The following is a 20,894-nucleotide window of genomic DNA, read 5'->3' on the forward strand; positions in this document are numbered from 1 at the left end:
GGGTGGGGGGGGGTGATGCTGTGTGGAGGGGAGGGGGGGTGATGCTGTGTGGAAGGGGGTGTGATGCTGTGTGGAGTGGAGGGGAGTGATGCTGTGTGGAAGGGGGTGTGATGCTGTGTGGAGGGGTGGGGGGGGGTGATGCTGTGTGGAGGGGAGGGGGGGTGATGCTGTGTGGAGGGGAGGGGAGGGGAGGGGGGGTGATGCTGTGTGGAGTGGAGGGGAGGGGGGGTGATGCTGTGTGGAGGGGTGGGGGGGGGTGATGCTGTGTGGAGGGGAGGGGGGGGTGATGCTGTGTGGAGGGGTGGGGGGGGGTGATGCTGTGTGGAGGGGAGGGGGGGGTGATGCTGTGTGGAAGGGGGTGTGATGCTGTGTGGAGTGGAGGGGGGGGTGATGCTGTGTGGAGTGGAGGGGAGGGGGGGTGATGCTGTGTGGAGGGGAGGGGGGGTGATGCTGTGTGGAGGGGAGGGGAGGGGGGGTGATGCTGTGTGGAGTGGAGGGGAGGGGGGGTGATGCTGTGTGGAGGGGAGGGGGGGGTGATGCTGTGTGGAGTGGAGGGGAGGGGGGGTGATGCTGTGTGGAGGGGAGGGGGGGTGATGCTGTGTGGAGGGGAGGGGAGGGGGGGTGATGCTGTGTGGAGTGGAGGGGAGGGGGGGTGATGCTGTGTGGAGGGGAGGGGGGGGTGATGCTGTGTGGAGTGGAGGGGAGGGGGGGTGATGCTGTGTGGAGGGGAGGGGGGGTGATGCTGTGTGGAGGGGAGGGGGGGTGATGCTGTGTGGAGGGGAGGGGAGGGGGGGTGATGCTGTGTGGAGGGGAGGGGGTGTGATGCTGTGTGGAGGGGAGGGGGGGTGATGCTGTGTGGAGGGGAGGGGGTGTGATGCTGTGTGGGGGGGTGATGCTGGGCATTAGCGGAGCAGGCGGCGCTCACGTCGGCGGTGTGTGTGTGTGTGTGTACGCAGGGAGAGGCCGGGGCTGGTTCAGAATGCAGCATCAGCACCAGTCTGGTGCAGTGGCTGCGGGCTGAGTCACCGAGCTCGCTCGCCGTGGCCGCTAGCCGCTCCACACACACACACTCTCTCTCTCTCTCACACACACACACACACACACACAGGCTTTTACCTGCGTCATGATCCACGCAGTGCGTTGCCGTGCGGGGCCGGGAGCCGGACGTCAGGAGGGCCGTCAGGTGCGAACGCCGAACAGGGGGCCGGCGGGCGGCGGGGAAATCCTCAGCCACAGAGAGTAACGTCCGCCCGATCGATCGAAGTGTGTGTGTGAGGGAGGGCAGCTTTTGTTATCTCTCTCTCTCTCTCACACACCGACCCTGCTCTGCCCTCGTTTAACCCGCCCTGAGGAAAAGGGGACGTCGGCGCGGGAGAGACGCTCCTCTCCGCGGCAGTCTCTTCAGCTTCCCGCTCAACTCCCGAGCGAGCGGCGAGCGCCGAGCCCGAGCGCGAGCCGCGGGTCAACAGTGGGGTCGGCGGGTCAAAGGTCAGCCGCCGGACCGGCTGAATCCAGACATCTCCCCCCCCCCCCTTCCCCCTGCAGCCCGGGGAGAAGGGGACACACACACACACACACACACACACAGAGAGAGAGCTATTGATTCTCCCACACCTCTAACCCCCGCCCGCGAAGCAAGGATTCCTTCATCCGCCTCTTCTTCCATCTCGCCGGCAGCTGCCGCCCGCAGGGGAATGCTGAGCCGCAAGGCTGACTGACAATAGTTGTCCTTTCTCCGCTTAGGCCCACAAGGCCTGAGCTTGCCTGTGAGGTGAACAACACCAGCAGAGGAGGGGAAGAACTAAAGACAATCTGAGCCGAGGGGAGGGGGACTGGTGCTGGAAAAGAATGGACTGCGTCTGGAAAAAAGCGCTGGTAAAAGATTCCCTCGCAACACACAAGTGACTCGGCCCCTCTCCGGAGCTGGGGAAGAAAGAAGAGGGGAGGCGTGTGTGGGGGGTGGGGCAGGGCTTCTCATTCATGGACTGCTGAAATCTGGAGGAGGGACGGGGTCTGGTTGTGCGGAGAGAGAGAGGGGAGGAGAAAAAAATTGCCAATGCCTCTCGCCTCGGACATAGCGGCCTCTCCCTGTAGAGGCAGATTTGCATAGCAGACTGCAGACAGATCGGTGGGAAGTCACTGAAGCCCGGAGAGCAGCTGCCAGTAGCGTCGGAAAGGTAAGGGAGGGGGGGGCACACATTGGCAGGGGGGCGATTTTGGAGCTGAAGGGGGTGCGGGTGTTATGTTTGCTGTATATATTTTGTCCCGGGTACCAGGGGAGAGGGGGGGGGGGGGGGTCTAGTCACACCCTTCCCTTCCCTGATGGACAACGCTGCAGTTCTCAGCCGAGCCCCACAGTCAGCCATGTGTTCGGGAGGAAGGGTGGGTGGTGGTGGTGGTAGGCACAAAAACACGGTCAACCAGCCCGGTTACCAACGCCTCGGCCACCGCGCCCCACCCCCCTCCCCCTCCACTGGGGCTCCGCGTCGACAGCAGGTTAAAGGTCGCGCAGGTCAGTAGCGGGTGTTTGAGGCCAACGTGGGTAGGGGGCTCCAACCCAAGGCGGCGTGTGTGGGTGGGGCCGAAGGGCCAATCGTGACCGCTCGGCAACCCCCCACCCCCACCCCCGCCGCCGCAGCCGCGGCTGGGCCCGGTTACCCCAGGAGACGCTTTCGCCGCACCGTCTGGTTCCGAGGTGGCGGCCGCCGATCGGGCGCCGCGAGCGCTCGCACTCTCGGCTCCAAGTCAGAAGGTCGTAGGCTCGAGTCCCACTCCACAGGCACGAGCACCAAAATCTCAGGCTGACTGTCCCGGGGCAGTGCTGAGGGAACGCCGCACTGACGGAACAGCAGTACTGAGGGAGCGCCGCACTGTCGGAGGGGCAGTACTGAGGGAGCGCCGCACTGTCGGAGGGGCAGTACTGAGGGAGCGCCGCACTGTCGGAGGGGCAGTACTGAGGGAGCGCCGCACTGTCGGAGGGGCAGTACTGAGGGAGCGCCGCACTGTCGGAGGGGCAGTACTGAGGGAGCGCCGCACTGTCGGAGGGGCAGTACTGAGGGAGCACCACACTGCCGGAGGTGCCGTCTTTCGGATGAGATGTTAAACCGAGGCCTTGTCTGCACTCTCAGGTGGATGTAAAAGATCTCACGGCCACTATTTCAAAGAGCAGGGGAGTTCTCCCCGGTGTCCTGGGACCAATATTTATCCCTCAATCAACATAACAAAAACAGTTTATCTGGATCATTATCACATTGCTGTGTGTGGGAGCTTGCTGTGTGCAAATTTGCTGCCGCATTTCCCACATTACAACAGTGACTGCACTTCAAAAGTATTTCATTGGCGGAAAAACGCTTAGAGACTTCCAATGGTCATGAAAGGCGCTATATAAATGCAGGTTCTCACCGTCTGCAACGCTGGGTTGTTGGGGGAAAGGAACCAGAGGCGGATTGTCATAACCGCGCGCGGAAAGAATGGGATTGGGCTCCGCGGGAATGCCCCCCAAGGCCGAATAGTCCGTCGACTGTCACGGGGCCTCCCCACACGGAGTAGCTGCTGAGGGGGCAAGATCCTGCTCACCTGCGCCTCCCGATAACGTCTCCGGCTTAGCGGGCGCTAACGACTCCGCAGGCGGGCACAGTGGGGCCGGGAACACCGCCCGCTAAACACGGCGGGAGATCAGGGACGAGGCTTCGGCGTTTGGCTCTCGCGCACAGAGACGGTGAAATCATTGCCCCGGACCCTACATTGAGTATCACCCGCTGATGCCTCGCGGGACAAGGGCAGCGACTGATTCGGGGGACGTAATCGGGGCGACAGATCAAAGGGGAGCTGGCCGAGCGCTCATCCAAACATGTCCGCCTTTCCTTCGCTTATCGCTGCCTCTTTGGATGCGAGATCGCTGCCACGATAATGGTCAGCCCTGCACCCCGCTGGTCCCCTGAGCACCCATTTTATTAATCTACAGTACACAGATTGGGCCCGTCTCTTTAACAGAGCGGCGCTCCCTCGGTACTGACCCTCCGACAGTGCGCCTCTCTCACAATACTGCTCCTCCGACAGTGCGGCGTTCCCTCAGTACTGCCCCACCGACAGTGCGGCGCTCCGTCCGGACTGCCCCTCGGACAGTGCAGCGCTCCCTGAGTACTGATGCTCGCGCAGTGCGGCGCTCCCTCAGTACTGCCCCTCCGATGGTGCGGCGCTCCCTCAGTACTGACCCCTCCGACAGACTTGCACTCCATCAGTACTGCCCCCTCCGACAGTGCAGCACTCCCTCAGTACCGCCCGTCCGACAGTGCAGCACTCCCTCAGGACTGCCCCTCCGATTGTGCGGCGCCCCCTCAGTACCGCCCCTCCGACAGTACAGCGCTCCCTCAGTGGCGCTCCCTCAGTACTGCCCCTCCGACAGTGCAGCTCTCCCTCAGTAACGCCACTCCGACAGTGCAGCACTCCCTCAGTACCGCTCCTCCGACAGTGCAGCACTCCCTCAGTAACGCCCCTCCGACAGTGACGCTCTCTCAGCACTGCCACTCCGACAGTGCGCCGCTCCCTCAGCACTGCCCCTCCGACAGTGCACCGCTCCCTCAGCACTGCCCCTCCGACACTGCGCCGCTCCCTCAGCACTGCCCCTCCGACAGTGCGGCGCTCCCTCAGCACTGCCCCTCCGACAGTGCGGCGCTCCCTCAGCACTGCCCCTCCGACAGTGCGGCGCTCCCTCAGCACTGCCCCTCCGACACTGCGCCGCTCCCTCAGCACTGCCCCTCCGACAGTGCGGCGCTCCCTCAGCACTGCCCCTCCGACACTGCGCCGCTCCCTCAGCACTGCCCCTCCGACAGTGCGGCGCTCCCTCAGCACTGCCCCTCCGACAGTGCGCCGCTCCCTCAGCACTGCCCCTCCGACAGTGCGGAGCTCCCTCAGCACTGCCCCTCCGACAGTGCGGCGCTCCCTCAGCGCTGCCCCTCCGACAGTACAGCGCTCCCTCAGTGGCGCCCTCTCAGTACTGCCCCTCCGACAGTGCAGCTCTCCCTCAGTAACGCCACTCCGACAGTGCAGCACTCCCTCAGTACCGCTCCTCCGACAGTGCAGCACTCCCTCAGTACGGCCGCTCCGACATTGCGGCGCTCCCTCAGTACTGCCGCTCCGACAATGCGCTGTTCCCTCTATACTGCCCCTCCGACACTGCAACGCGAACTCAGCGCTGCCTTTCCGACAGTGCAGAACTCCGTCAGGGCTGCCCCTCCGACAATGAAGCACTCCCTCAGTTACGACCCTACGAAAGTGCAGCACTCCCTCAATACCGCCGCTCCGACAATGCAGCATTCCCTCAGCACTGCCCCTCCGACAGTGCGGCGCTCCCTCAGCACTGCCCCTCCGACAGTGCGGCGCTCCCTCAGCGCTGCCCCTCCGACAGTACAGCGCTCCCTCAGTGGCGCCCCCTCAGTACTGCCCCTCCGACAGTGCAGCTCTCCCTCAGTAACGCCACTCCGACAGTGCAGCACTCCCTCAGTACCGCTCCTCCGACAGTGCAGCACTCCCTCAGTAACGCCCCTCCGACAGTGCGGCGCTCCCTCAGTACGGCCGCTCCGACATTGCGGCGCTCCCTCAGTACTGCCGCTCCGACAATGCGCTGTTCCCTCTATACTGCCCCTCCGACACTGCAACGCGAACTCAGCGCTGCCTTTCCGACAGTGCAGAACTCCGTCAGGGCTGCCCCTCCGACAATGAAGCACTCCCTCAGTTACGACCCTACAAAAGTGCAGCACTCCCTCAATACCGCCGCTCCGACAATGCAGCATTCCCTCAGCACTGCCCCTCCGACAGTGCCGCTCCCTCAGCACTGCCACTCCGACAGTGCGCCGCTCCCTCAGCACTGCCCCTCCGACAGTGCGCCGCTCCCTCAGCACTGCCCCTCCGACAGTGCGCCGCTCCCTCAGCACTGCCCCTCCGACAGTGCGCCGCTCCCTCAGCACTGCCCCTCCGACAGTGCGCCGCTCCCTCAGCACTGCCCCTCCGACAGTGCGGCGCTCCCTCAGCGCTGCCCCTCCGACAGTGCGGCGCTCCCTCAGCGCTGCCCCTCCGACAGTGCGGCGCTCCCTCAGCACTGCCCCTCCGACAGTGCGGCGCTCCCTCAGCACTGCCCCTCCGACAGTGCGGCGCTCCCTCAGCACTGCCCCTCCGACAGTGCGGCGCTCCCTCAGCACTGCCCCTCCGACAGTGCGGCGCTCCCTCAGCACTGCCCCTCCGACAGTGCGGCGCTCCCTCAGCACTGCCCCTCCGACAGTGTTGACCTCCCTCAGTACTGCATCTCGGACAGTGCGGCGCTTCCTCAGTACTGCCCCTTCGACAGTGCGAAGCTCCCTCAGCACTGCCCCTCTGATAGTGCGCTACTCCCTCAGCACTGCCCCTGCGACAGTGCGGCGCTCCCTCAGCACTGCCCCTCGGACAGTGCGGCGCTTCCTCAGTACTGCCCCTCGGACAGTGGTACCCGCCCTTAATTTTGCCCCTTCGACAGTGCGGCACTCCCTCAGCACTGCCCCCCCGAATGTGCGGCACTCCCTCAGCACTGCCCCTCCAACAGTGCGGCGCTCCCTCAGCACTGCCCCATCGACAGTGCGACCCTCCCTCAGTCCTGCCCCTCCGGCAATATGGCGCTCCCTCAGTCCTGCCCCTACGACAGTGCAGTGCTCCCTCAGTCCTGCACCTCCGACAGTACGGTGCTCCCTCAGCACAGCCTCTGCGACAGTGCGGCGCTCCCTCAGTACTCTGCTCCCACAGTGCGACCCTCCCTCAGTACCGCCCCTCCGACAGTGCAGCGCTCCCTCAGCACTGCCTCTCCGACAATGCAGCGTTCCCTCAGCACTGCCCCTCCGACAGTGCGGCGCTCCCTCAGTGGCGCTCCCTCAGTACTGCCCGTCCGACAGTGCGGCACTCCTCAGTGCTGCCCCTCCGACAGTGCGGCGCTCCCTCAGTGGCGCTCCCTCAGTACTGCCCGTCCGACAGTGCGGCTCTCCTCAGCACTGCCCCTCCGACAGTGCGGCCCTCCCTCAGTGGCGCTCCCTCAGTACTGCCCGTCCGACAGTGCGGTGCTCCCTCAGCACTGCCCCTCCGACAGTGCGGCGCTCCCTCAGCACTGCCCCTCCGACAGTGCGGCGCTCCCTTAGCACTGACCCTCTGACAGTGCAGCACTCCCTCAGTAACGCCCCTTCGACATTGCAGCACTCCCTGAGTACCGACAGTGCGGCACTCTCTCAGTACCGCCTCTCCGACAGTGTTGCTCTCCTTCAGTACTGCCCCTACGACAGTGCGGCGCTGCCTCGGTACTCCCCTCCGACAGTGCGCCGCTCCCTCAGCACTGCCCCTCCGACAGTGCGGCGCTCCCTCAGCGCTGCCCCTCCGACAGTGCGGCGCTCCCTCAGCGCTGCCCCTCCGACAGTGCGGCGCTCCCTCAGCACTGCCCCTCCGACAGTGCGCCGCTCCCTCAGCACTGCCCCTCCGACAGTGCGCCGCTCCCTCAGCACTGCCCCTCCGACAGTGCGCCGCTCCCTCAGCACTGCCCCTCCGACAGTGCGGCGCTCCCTCAGCGCTGCCCCTCCGACAGTGCGGCGCTCCCTCAGCGCTGCCCCTCCGACAGTGCGGCGCTCCCTCAGCACTGCCCCTCCGACAGTGCGGCGCTCCCTCAGCACTGCCCCTCCGACAGTGCGGCGCTCCCTCAGCACTGCCCCTCCGACAGTGCGGCGCTCCCTCAGCACTGCCCCTCCGACAGTGCGGCGCTCCCTCAGCACTGCCCCTCCGACAGTGCGGCGCTCCCTCAGCACTGCCCCTCCGACAGTGTTGACCTCCCTCAGTACTGCATCTCGGACAGTGCGGCGCTTCCTCAGTACTGCCCCTTCGACAGTGCGAAGCTCCCTCAGCACTGCCCCTCTGATAGTGCGCTACTCCCTCAGCACTGCCCCTGCGACAGTGCGGCGCTCCCTCAGCACTGCCCCTCGGACAGTGCGGCGCTTCCTCAGTACTGCCCCTCGGACAGTGGTACCCGCCCTTAATTTTGCCCCTTCGACAGTGCGGCACTCCCTCAGCACTGCCCCCCCGAATGTGCGGCACTCCCTCAGCACTGCCCCTCCAACAGTGCGGCGCTCCCTCAGCACTGCCCCATCGACAGTGCGACCCTCCCTCAGTCCTGCCCCTCCGGCAATATGGCGCTCCCTCAGTCCTGCCCCTACGACAGTGCAGTGCTCCCTCAGTCCTGCACCTCCGACAGTACGGTGCTCCCTCAGCACAGCCTCTGCGACAGTGCGGCGCTCCCTCAGTACTCTGCTCCCACAGTGCGACCCTCCCTCAGTACCGCCCCTCCGACAGTGCAGCGCTCCCTCAGCACTGCCTCTCCGACAATGCAGCGTTCCCTCAGCACTGCCCCTCCGACAGTGCGGCGCTCCCTCAGTGGCGCTCCCTCAGTACTGCCCGTCCGACAGTGCGGCACTCCTCAGTGCTGCCCCTCCGACAGTGCGGCGCTCCCTCAGTGGCGCTCCCTCAGTACTGCCCGTCCGACAGTGCGGCTCTCCTCAGCACTGCCCCTCCGACAGTGCGGCCCTCCCTCAGTGGCGCTCCCTCAGTACTGCCCGTCCGACAGTGCGGTGCTCCCTCAGCACTGCCCCTCCGACAGTGCGGCGCTCCCTCAGCACTGCCCCTCCGACAGTGCGGCGCTCCCTTAGCACTGACCCTCTGACAGTGCAGCACTCCCTCAGTAACGCCCCTTCGACATTGCAGCACTCCCTGAGTACCGACAGTGCGGCACTCTCTCAGTACCGCCTCTCCGACAGTGTTGCTCTCCTTCAGTACTGCCCCTACGACAGTGCGGCGCTGCCTCGGTACTCCCCTCCGACAGTGCGCCGCTCCCTCAGCACTGCCCCTCCGACAGTGCGGCGCTCCCTCAGCGCTGCCCCTCCGACAGTGCGGCGCTCCCTCAGCGCTGCCCCTCCGACAGTGCGGCGCTCCCTCAGCACTGCCCCTCCGACAGTGCGGCGCTCCCTCCGTACTGGCCCTCCGACAGTGCGGCGCTCCCTCAGTACCGCCCCTCCGACATTGCGGCGCTCCCTCAGTACTGCCCCTCCGACAGTGCGGCACTCCCTCAGTCCTGCCCCACCTCAGTCCTGCCCCTCCGACTGTGCATGGCGCCCTCAGTACTGCCCCTCCGACAGTGCGGCACTCCCTCAGTCCTGCCCCCCCTCAGTCCTGCCCCTCCGACTGTGCATGGCGCCCTCAGTACTGCCCCTCAGACGCTGCAACGCTCCCTCAGCACTGCCTTTCCGACAGTGCAGCACTCCCTCAGTACTACCCCTCCGACAGCGCTTCGCTACCTCAGTGCTGTCCCTCTGACAGTGCGGCGCACCCTCAGTATTGCCACTCCCTCAGTACTGCACCTCCGACAGTGCGGCGCTTACTCAGTACTGCCGCTCCGACAATGCGCTGCTCCCTCTATACTGCCCCTCCGAAACTGCAACGCTTCCTCAGCGCTGCCTTGACGACAGTGCAGCACTCCGTCAATAATGCTTCTCCGACAGTGCAGCACTCCCTCAGTACCGCCCCCTGACAGTGTTGCCCTCCCTCAGTACTCCCCCTTCCACAGTGCAGGACTCCCTCGGTACCGCCCCTCCAACAGTGCAGCAATCCCTAAGTACCGACAGTACGGCGCTCCCTCAGTACTGCCCCTCCGACAGTGCAGCGCTCCCTCAGTATTGCCACTCCTACAGTGCCGCGCTCCCTCTGTACTGCACCTCTGACAGTGCTGCTCTCCCTCAATATTGCCCCTCGGACAGTGCTGCCCCTCCGATAGTGCAGCACTCTCTCAGCACTGTGCCTCCGACAGTGCAGCACTCCCTCAGTACCGCCCCTCCGACAGTGCAGCACTCCCTCAGTACGCCCGTCCGACAGTGCAGCACTCCCTCAGGACTGCTCCTCCGACAGTACAGCGCTTCCTCAGTGGCGCTCCCTCAGTACTGCCCCTCCGACAGTGCAGCTCTCCCTCAGTAACACCACTCCGACAGTGCAGCACTCCCTCAGTACCGCTCCTCCGACAGTGCAGCACTCCCTCAGTAACGCTCCTCCGACAGTGCGGCGCTCCCTCAGTACGGCCGCTCCGACATTGCGGCGCTCCCTCAGTACTGCCCCTCCGACACTGCAACGCTTCCTCAGCGCTGCCTTTCCGACAGTGCGGCGCTCCCTCAGCGCTGCCCCTCCGACAGTGCGCCGCTCCCTCAGCGCTGCCCCTCCGACAGTGCGGCGCTCCCTCAGCGCTGCCCCTCCGACAGTGAGGCGCTCCCTCAGCGCTGCCCCTCCGACAGTGCGGCGCTCCCTCAGCGCTGCCCCTCCGACAGTGAGGCGCTCCCTCAGCGCTGCCCCTCCGACAGTGCGGCGCTCCCTCAGCGCTGCCCCTCCGACAGTGCGGCGCTCCCTCAGCGCTGCCCCTCCGACAGTGCGCCGCTCCCTCAGCGCTGCCCCTCCGACAGTGCGGCGCTCCCTCAGCGCTGCCCCTCCGACAGTGCGGCGCTCCCTCAGCGCTGCCCCTCCGACAGTGCGGCGCTCCCTCAGCGCTGCCCCTCCGACAGTGCGGCGCTCCCTCAGCGCTGCCCCTCCGACAGTGCGGCGCTCCCTCAGCGCTGCCCCTCCGACAGTGCGGCGCTCCCTCAGCGCTGCCCCTCCGACAGTGCGGCGCTCCCTCAGCACTGTCCCGCCAAAAGTGCAGGGCACCCTCAGTCCGGCCCCTCCGACAGTGCGGTGCTCCCTCAATACTGCCCCTCCGACACTGCAACGCTCCCTCAGCACTGCCTTTCCGACAGTGCAGCACTCCCTCAGTACTGCCCCTCCGACAGTGCGGCGCTCCCTCAGCACCGACCCTCTGACAGTGCAGCACTCCCTCAGTAACGCCCCTTCGACATTGCAGCACTCCCTGAGTACCGACAGTAAGGCACTCTCTCAGTACCGCCCCTCCGACAGTGTTGCTCTCCTTCAGTACTGCCCCTACGACAGTGCGGCGCTGCCTCGGTACTCCCCTCCGACAGAGCGTCACTCCTTCAGTACTGCCCCTCCGACAGTACAGCACTCCCTCAGTACCACCCCTTCCGACAGTGCAGCACTCCCTCAGGACTGCCCCTCTGACAGTGCAGCACTCCCTCTGGACTGTCCCTCCGACAGTGCGGCGCTCCCTCCGTACTGGCCCTCCGACAGTGCGGCGCTCCCTCAGTACCGCCCCTCCAAAATTGCGGCGCTCCCTTAGTACTGCCCCTCCGACAGTGCGGCACTCCCTCAGTCCTGCCCCCCCTCAGTCCTGCCCCTCCGACTGTGCATGGCGCCCTTAGTACTGCCCCTCAGACGCTGCAACGTTCCCTCAGCACTGCCTTTCCAACAGTGCAGCACTCACTCAGTACCGCCACTCCGACAGTGCAGCATTCCCTCAGTACCACCCCTCCAACAGTGCGGCGCTCACTCAGCACTGCCCCCCGACAGTGCGGCCCTCCCTCAGTATTGCCCCTCCCACAGGGCGACGCTCCCTCAGTACTGCCCCTCCCACAGGGCGACGCTCCCTCAGTACTGCCCCTCCGCCAGCGCGGCGCTCCCTCAGTACTGCCCCTCCGACAGCGCGTCGCTCCCTCAGTACTACCCCTCCGCCAGCGCGGCGCTCCCTCAGTACTGCCCCTCCGACAGTGCGGCGCTCCCTCAGTATTGCCACTCCCTCAGTACTGCACCTCCGACAGTGCGGCGCTTACTCAGTACTGCCGCTCCGACAATGCGCTGCTCCCTCTATACTGCCCCTCCGAAACTGCAACGCTTCCTCAGCGCTGCCTTGACGACAGTGCAGCACTCCGTCAATAATGCTTCTCCGACAGTGCAGCACTTCCTCAGTACCGCCCTCTGACAGTGTTGCCCTCCCTCAGTACTCCCCCTCCCACAGTGCGGCGCTCCCTAAGTACCGACAGTACGGCGCTCCCTCAGTACTGCCCCTCCGACAGTGCGGCGTTCACTCAGCACTGCCCCTCAGACAGTACGGCGCTCCCTCAGTATTGCCACTCCGACAGTGCCGCGCTCCCTCTGTACTGCACTTCTGACAGTGCTGCCCTCCCTCAATATTGCACCTCGGACAGTGCTGCCCCTCCGATAGTGCAGCACTCTCTCAGCACTGCGCCTCCGACAGTGCAGCACTCCCTCAGTACCGCCCCTCCGACAGTGCAGCACTCCCTCAGTACCGCACGTCTGACAGTGCAGCACTCCCTCAGGACTGCCCCTCCGACAGTGCAGCACTCCCTCAGTACCGCTCCTCCGACAGTGCAGCACTCCCTCAGTAACGCCCCTCCGACAGTGCGGCGCTCCCTCAGTACGGCCGCTCCGACATTGCGGCGCTCCCTCAGTACTGCCGCTCCGACAATGCGCTGTTCCCTCTATACTGCCCCTCCGACACTGCAACGCGAACTCAGCGCTGCCTTTCCGACAGTGCAGAACTCCGTCAGGGCTGCCCCTCCGACAATGAAGCACTCCCTCAGTTACGACCCTACGAAAGTGCAGCACTCCCTCAATACCGCCGCTCCGACAATGCAGCATTCCCTCAGCACTGCCCCTCCGACAGTGCGTCGCTCCCTCAGCACTGCCCCTCCGACAGTGCGGCGCTCCCTCAGCACTGCCCCTCCGACAGTGCGGCGCTCCCTCAGCACTGCCCCTCCGACAGTGCGGCGCTCCCTCAGCACTGCCCCTCCGACAGTGCGGCGCTCCCTCAGCACTGCCCCTCCGACAGTGCGGCGCTCCCTCAGCACTGCCCCTCCGACAGTGCGGCGCTCCCTCAGCACTGCCCCTCCGACAGTGCGGCGCTCCCTCAGCACTGCCCCTCCGACAGTGCGGCGCTCCCTCAGCACTGCCCCTCCGACAGTGCGGCGCTCCCTCAGCACTGCCCCTCCGACAGTGCGGCGCTCCCTCAGCAGTGCCCCTCCGACAGTGCGGCGCTCCCTCAGCACTGCCCCTCCGACAGTGCGGCGCTCCCTCAGCACTGCCCCTCCGACAGTGCGGCGCTCCCTCAGCACTGCCCCGCGACAGTGCGGCCCTCCCTCAGTACAGCCCCTCCCACAGTGTTGACCTCCCTCAGTACAGCCCCTCCCACAGTGCGGTGCTCCCTCAGGACTGCCCCTCCGACAGTGCTGCCCTCCCTCAGTGCTGCCCCTCCAACAGAGCGGCGCTCCCTCAGTACTGCATCTCGGACAGTGCGGCGCTTCCTCAGTACTGCCCCTTCGACAGTGCGAAGCTCCCTCAGCACTGCCCCTCTGATAGTGCGCTACTCCCTCAGCACTGCCCCTGCGACAGTGCGGCGCTCCCTCAGCACTGCCCCTCGGACAGTGCGGCGCTTCCTCAGTACTGCCCCTCGGACAGTGGTACCCGCCCTTAATTTTGCCCCTTCGACAGTGCGGCACTCCCTCAGCACTGCCCCTCCGAATGTGCGGCACTCCCTCAGCACTGCCCCTCCAACAGTGCGGCGCTCCCTCAGCACTGCCCCATCGACAGTGCGACCCTCCCTCAGTCCTGCCCCTCCGGCAATATGGCGCTCCCTCAGTCCTGCCCCTACGACAGTGCAGTGCTCCCTCAGTCCTGCACCTCCGACAGTACGGTGCTCCCTCAGCACAGCCTCTGCGACAGTGCGGCGCTCCCTCAGTACTCTGCTCCCACAGTGCGACCCTCCCTCAGTACCGCCCCTCCGACAGTGCAGCGCTCCCTCAGCACTGCCTCTCCGACAATGCAGCGTTCCCTCAGCACTGCCCCTCCGACAGTGCGGCGCTCCCTCAGTGGCGCTCCCTCAGTACTGCCCGTCCGACAGTGCGGCACTCCTCAGTACTGCCCCTCCGACAGTGCGGCGCTCCCTCAGTGGCGCTCCCTCAGTACTGCCCGTCCGACAGTGCGGCACTCCCTCAGCACTGCCCCTCCGACAGTGCGGCGCTCCCTCAGCACTGCCCCTCCGACAGTGCGGCGCTCCCTTAGCACTGACCCTCTGACAGTGCGGTGCTCCCTCAGTACCGCCCCTCTGACATTGCAGCACTCCCTGAGTACCGACAGTGCGGCACTCTCTCAGTACCGCCTCTCCGACAGTGTTGCTCTCATTCAGTACTGCCCCTACGACAGTGCGGCGCTGCCTCGGTACTCCCCTCCGACAGTGCGACACTCCTTCAGTACTGCCCCTCCGACAGTACAGCACTCCCTCAGTACCGTCCCTCCGACATTGCGGCGCTCCCTCAGTACTGCCCCTGCGACAGTGCGGCACTCCCTCAGTCCTGCCCCCCCTCAGTCCTGCCCCTCCGACTGTGCATGGCGCCCTCAGTACTACCCCTCAGACGCTGCAACGCTCCCTCAGCACTGCCTTTCCGACAGTGCAGCACTCCCTCAGTACTACCCCTCCGACAGCGCTTCGCTCCCTCAGTGCTGTCCCTCCGACAGTGCGGCGCACCCTCAGTATTGCCACTCCCTCAGTACTGCACCTCCGACAGTGCGGCGCTTACTCAGTACTGCCGCTCCGACACTGCGCTGCTCCCTCTATACTGCCCCTCCGAAACTGCAACGCTTCCTCAGCGCTGCCTTGACGACAGTGCAGCACTCCGTCAATAATGCTTCTCCGACAGTGCAGCACTCCCTCAGTACCGCCCTCTGACAGTGTTGCCCTCCCTCAGTACTCCCCCTCCCACAGTGCAGGACTCCCTCGGTACCGCCCCTCCAACAGTGCAGCAATCCCTAAGTACCGACAGTACGGCGCTCCCTCAGTACTGCCCCTCCGACAGTGCAGCGCTCCCTCAGTATTGCCACTCCTACAGTGCCGCGCTCCCTCTGTACTGCACCTCTGACAGTGCTGCCCTCCCTCAATATTGCCCCTCGGACAGTGCTGCCCCTCCGATAGTACAGCACTCTCTCAGCACTGCGCCTCCGACAGTGCAGCACTCCCTCAGTACCGCCCCTCCGACAGTGCAGCACTCCCTCAGTACCGCCCGTCCGACAGTGCAGCACTCCCTCAGGACTGCCCCTCCGACAGTACAGCGCTTCCTCAGTGGCGCTCCCTCAGTACTGCCCCTCCGACAGTGCAGCTCTCCCTCAGTATTGCCACTCCTACAGTGCCGCGCTCCCTCTGTACTGCACCTCTAACAGTGCTGCCCTCCCTCAATATTGCCGCTCGGACAGTGCTGCCCCTCCGATAGTGCAGCACTCCCTCAGTACCGCCCCTCCGACAGTGCAGCACTCCCTCAGTACCGCCCGTCCGACAGTGCAGCACTCCCTCAGGACTGCCCCTCCGATAGTGCTGCGCCCCCTCAGTACCGCCCCTCCGACAGTACAGCGCTCCCTCAGTGGCGCTCCCTCAGTACTGCCCCTCCGACAGTGCAGCTCTCCCTCAGTAACGCCACTCCGACAGTGCAGCACTCCCTCAGTACCGCTCCTCCGACAGTGCAGCACTCCCTCAGTACTGCCCCTCCGACACTGCAACGCTTCCTCAGCGCTGCCTTTCCGACAGTGCAGAACTCCGTCAGGACTGCCCCTCCGACAGTGAAGCACTCCCTCAGTTACGACCCTACGAAAGTGCAGCACTCCCTCAATATCGCCCCTCCGACAATGCAGCATTCCCTCAGCACTGCCCCTCCGACAGTGCGCCGCTCCCTCAGCGCTGCCCCTCCGACAGTGCGCCGCTCCCTCAGCGCTGCCCCTCCGACAGTGCGCCGCTCCCTCAGCGCTGCCCCTCCGACAGTGCGCCGCTCCCTCAGCGCTGCCCCTCCGACAGTGCGGCGCTCCCTCAGCGCTGCCCCTCCGACAGTGCGGCGCTCCCTCAGCGCTGCCCCTCCGACAGTGCGGCGCTCCCTCAGCGCTGCCCCTCCGACAGTGCGGCGCTCCCTCAGCGCTGCCCCTCCGACTGTGCGCCGCTCCCTCAGCGCTGCCCCTCCGACAGTGCGCCGCTCCCTCAGCGCTGCCCCTCCGACAGTGCGCCGCTCCCTCAGCGCTGCCCCTCCGACAGTGCGCCGCTCCCTCAGCGCTGCCCCTCCGACAGTGCGGCGCTCCCTCAGCGCTGCCCCTCCGACAGTGCGGCGCTCCCTCAGCGCTGCCCCTCCGACAGTGAGGCGCTCCCTCAGCGCTGCCCCTCCGACAGTGCGGCGCTCCCTCAGCGCTGCCCCTCCGACAGTGCGGCGCTCCCTCAGCGCTGCCCCTCCGACAGTGCGGCGCTCCCTCAGCGCTGCCCCTCCGACAGTGCGGCGCTCCCTCAGCGCTGCCCCTCCGACAGTGCGGCGCTCCCTCAGCGCTGCCCCTCCGACAGTGCGGCGCTCCCTCAGCGCTGCCCCTCCGCCATTTCGGCGCTCCCTCAGCACTGCCCCGCGACAGTGCGGCCCTCCCTCAGTACTTCCCCTCGGACAGTGTTGACCTCCCTCAGTACAGCCCCTCCCACAGTGCAGTGCTCCCTCAGGACTGCCCCTCCGACAGTGCTGCCCTCCCTCAGTGCTGCCCCTCCGACAGAGCGGCGCTCCCTCAGTACTGCATCTCGGACAGTGCGAAGCTCCCTCAGCACTGCCCCTCTGATAGTGCGCTACTCCCTCAGCACTGCCCCTGCGACAGTGCGGCGCTTCCTCAGTACTGCCCCTCGGACAGTGGTACCCGCCCTTAATTTTGCCCCTTCGACAGTGCGGCACTCCCTCAGCACTGCCCCTCCGAATGTGCGGCACTCCCTCAGCACTGCCCCTCCAACAGTGCAGCGCTCCCTCAGTCCTGCACCTCCGACAGTACGGTGCTCCCTCAGCACAGCCTCTGCGACAGTGCGGCGCTCCCTCAGTACTCTGCTCCTACAGTGCGACCCTCCCTCAGTACCGCCCCTCCGACAGTGCAGCGCTCCCTCAGCACTGCCTCTCCGACAATGCAGCGTTCCCTCAGCACTGCCCCTCCGACAGTGCGGCGCTCCCTCAGTGGCGCTCCCTCAGTACTGCCCGTCCGACAGTGCGGCACTCCTCAGTACTGCCCCTCCGACAGTGCGGCGCTCCCTCAGTGGCGCTCCCTCAGTACTGCCCGTCCGACAGTGCGGCTCTCCTCAGCACTGCCCCTCCGACAGTGCGGCCCTCCCTCAGTGGCGCTCCCTCAGTACTGCCCGTCCGACAGTGCGGCACTCCCTCAGCACTGCCCCTCCGACATTGCGGCGCTCCCTCAGCACTGCCCCTCCGACATTGCGGCGCTCCCTCAGCACTGCCCCTCCGACAGTGCGGCGCTCCCTCAGCACTGCCCCTCCGACAGTGCGGCACTCCCTCAGCACTGCCCCTCCGACATTGCGGCGCTCCCTTAGCACTGACCCTCTGACAGTGCGGCGCTCCCTCAGCACTGCCCCTCCGACATTGCGGCGCTCCCTTAGCACTGACCCTCTGACAGTGCGGTGCTCCCTCAGTACCGCCCCTCTGACAGTGCAGCACTCCCTCAGTAACGCCCCTTCGACATTGCAGCACTCCCTGAGTACCGACAGTGCGGCACTCTCTCAGTACCGCCTCTCCGACAGTGTTGCTCTCCTTCAGTACTGCCCCTACGACAGTGCGGCGCTGCCTCGGTACTCCCCTCCGACAGAGCGACACTCCTTCAGTACTGCCCCTCCGACAGTACAGCACTCCCTCAGTACCACCCCTCCGACAGTGCAGCACTCCCTCAGGACTGCCCCTCTGACAGTGCAGCACTCCCTCTGGACTGTCCCTCCGACAGTGCGGCGCTCCCTCCGTACTGGCCCTCCGACAGTGCGGCGCTCCCTCAGTACCGCCCCTCCGACATTGCGGCGCTCCCTCAGTACTGCCCCTCCGACAGTGCGGCACTCCCTCAGTCCTGCCCCCCCTCAGTCCTGCCCCTCCGACTGTGCATGGCGCCCTCAGTACTGCCCCTCAGACGCTGCAACGCTCCCTCAGCACTGCCTTTCCGACAGTGCAGCACTCCCTCAGTACTACCCCTCCGACAGCGCTTCGCTCCCTCAGTGCTGTCCCACCGACAGTGCGGCGCACCCTCAGTATTGCCACTCCCTCAGTACTGCACCTCCGACAGTGCGGCGCTTACTCAGTACTGCCGCTCCGACAATGCGCTGCTCCCTCTATACTGCCCCTCCAAAACTGCAACGCTTCCTCAGCGCTGCCTTGACGACAGTGCAGCACTCCGTCAATAATGCTTCTCCGACAGTGCAGCACTCCCTCAGTAACGCCCTCTGACAGTGTTGCCCTCCCTCAGTACTCCCCCTCCCACAGTGCGGCGCTCCCTCAGCACTGCCCCTCCGACAATGCAGCACTCCCTCAGTAACGCCCCTCTGACAGTGCAGGACTCCCTCGGTACCGCCCCTCCAACAGTGCAGCAATCCCTAAGTACCGACAGTACGGCGCTCCCTCAGTACTGCCCCTCCGACAGTGCAGCGCTCCCTCAGTATTGCCACTCCTACAGTGCCGCGCTCCCTCTGTACTGCACCTCTGACAGTGCTGCCCTCCCTCAATATTGCCCCTCGGACAGTGCTGCCCCTCCGATAGTGCAGCACTCTCTCAGCACTGCGCCTCCGACAGTGCAGCACTCCCTCAGTACCGCCCCTCCGACAGTGCAGCACTCCCTCAGTACCGCCCGTCCGACAGTGCAGCACTCCCTCAGGACTGCCCCTCCGATAGTGCGGCGCCCCCTCAGTACCGCCCCTCCGACAGTACAGCGCTCCCTCAGTGGCGCTCCCTCAGTACTGCCCCTCCGACAGTGCAGCTCTCCCTCAGTAACGCCACTCCGACAGTGCAGCACTCCCTCAGTACCGCTCCTCCGACAGTGCAGCACTCCCTCAGTAACGCTCCTCCGACAGTGCGGCGCTCCCTCAGTACGGCCGCTCCGACATTGCGGCGCTCCCTCAGAACTGCCCCTCCGACACTGCAACGCTTCCTCAGCGCTGCCTTTTACGACAGTGCAGAACTCCGTCAGGACTGCCCCTCCGACAGTGAAGCACTCCCTCAGTTACGACCCTACGAAAGTGCAGCACTCCCTCAATACCGCCCCTCCGACAATGCAGCATTCCCTCAGCACTGCCCCTCCGACAGTGCGCCGCTCCCTCAGCGCTGCCCCTCCGACAGTGCGGCGCTCCCTCAGCGCTGCCCCTCCGACAGTGCGCCGCTCCCTCAGCACTGCCCCTCCGACAGTGCGCCGCTCCCTCAGCGCTGCCCCTCCGACAGTGCGGCGCTCCCTCAGCGCTGCCCCTCCGACAGTGCGCCGCTCCCTCAGCGCTGCCCCTCCGACAGTGCGGCGCTCCCTCAGCGCTGCCCCTCCGACAGTGCGGCGCTCCCTCAGCGCTGCCCCTCCGACAGTGCGGCGCTCCCTCAGCGCTGCCCCTCCGACAGTGCGGCGCTCCCTCAGCGCTGCCCCTCCGACAGTGCGGCGCTCCCTCAGCGCTGCCCCTCCGACAGTGCGGCGCTCCCTCAGCGCTGCCCCTCCGACAGTGCGGCGCTCCCTCAGCGCTGCCCCTCCGACAGTGCGGCACTCCCTCAGTACCGCCCGTCCGACAGTGCAGCACTCCCTCAGGACTGCCCCTCCGATAGTGCGGCCCTCCCTCAGTACTGCCCCTCGGACAGTGTTGACCTCCCTCAGTACTGCCCCTCCCACAGTGCAGCACTCCCTCAGAACTTCCCCTCCTACAGTGCAGCGCTCCCTCAGTACCGCCCCTCCGACAGTGCAGCACTCCCTCAGTACCGCCCGTCCGACAGTGCAGCACTCCCTCAGAACTTCCCCTCCTACAGTGCAGCACTCCCTCAGTACCGCCCGTCCGACAGTGCAGCACTCCCTCAGGACTACCCCTCCGATAGTGCGGGGCCCCCTCAGTACCGCCCCTCCAACAGTGCAGCGCTCCCTCAGTGGCGCTCCCTCAGTCCTGCCCCTCCGACAGTGCAGCTCTCCCTCAGTAACACCACTCCGACAGTGCAGCACTCCCTCAGTACCGCTCCTCCGACAGTGCAGCACTCCCTCAGTAACGCCCCTCCGACAGTGCGGCGCTCCCTCAGTACGGCCGCTCCGACATTGCGGCGCTCCCTCAGTACTGCCGCTCAGACAATGCGCTGCTCCCTCTATACTGCCCCTCCGACACTGCAAAGCTTCCTCAGTGCTGCCTTTCCGACAGTGCAGCACTCCGTCAGTACTGGCCCTCCGACAGTGAAGCACTCCCTCACTTACGACCCTACGAAAGTGCAGCACTCTCTCAATACCGCCCCTCCGACAATGCAGCATTCCCTCAGCGCACTCCCTCAGCACCGCCCCTCCGACAGCGCGCCGCTCCCTCAGCACCGCCCCTCCGACAGCGCGCCGCTCCCTCAGCACTGCCCCTCCGACAGCGCGCCGCTCCCTCAGCACTGCCCCTCCGACAGCGCGCCGCTCCCTCAGCACTGCCCCTCCGACAGCGCGCCGCTCCCTCAGCACTGCCCCTCCGACAGCGCGCCGCTCCCTCAGCACTGCCCCTCCGACAGCGCGCCGCTCCCTCAGCACTGCCCCTCCGACAGCGCGCCGCTCCCTCAGCACTGCCCCTCCGACAGAGCGCCGCTCCCTCAGCACTGCCCCTCCGACAGCGCGGAGCTCCCTCAGCACTGCCCCTCCTCCGACAGTGCAGCACTCCCTCAGAACTTCCACTCCGACAGTGCGGCGCTCCCTCAGCACTGCCCCTCCGACAGTGCGGCGCTCCCTCAGCACTGCCCCTCCGACAGTGCGGCGCTCCCTCAGCACTGCCCCTCCGACAGTGCGGCGCTCCCTCAGCACTGCCCCTCCGACAGTGCGGCGCTCCCTCAGCACTGTCCCTCGGACTGTGTGGCGCTCCCTCAGCGCTGCCCCTCCGACACAGCGGCGCTCCCTCAGTACTGCCGCTCCGACAATGCGCTGCTCCCTCT

The 20,894-nt window shown here is 66.0% G+C and overlaps 1 protein-coding gene across 5 annotated transcripts in view; it reads left to right on the forward strand.

Annotated features, from left to right (window-relative positions):
* The first annotated feature begins 1,995 nt into the window (after positions 1–1,995).
* LOC139232638 (neuronal tyrosine-phosphorylated phosphoinositide-3-kinase adapter 1-like) overlaps positions 1,996–20,894 on the forward strand; it is a 153,716-nt gene continuing 134,817 nt past the window's right edge. For all 5 annotated transcript variants that reach the window (XM_070863077.1, XM_070863079.1, XM_070863078.1 and 2 more), the window contains exon 1: positions 1,996–2,177. The gene's annotated coding sequence lies outside the window, so the exon portion shown is untranslated. The remainder of the gene's footprint in view (positions 2,178–20,894) is intronic.

Source organism: Pristiophorus japonicus, chromosome 20 (assembly GCF_044704955.1).
Source record: "Pristiophorus japonicus isolate sPriJap1 chromosome 20, sPriJap1.hap1, whole genome shotgun sequence".
NCBI lineage: Eukaryota > Metazoa > Chordata > Chondrichthyes > Pristiophoridae > Pristiophorus > Pristiophorus japonicus.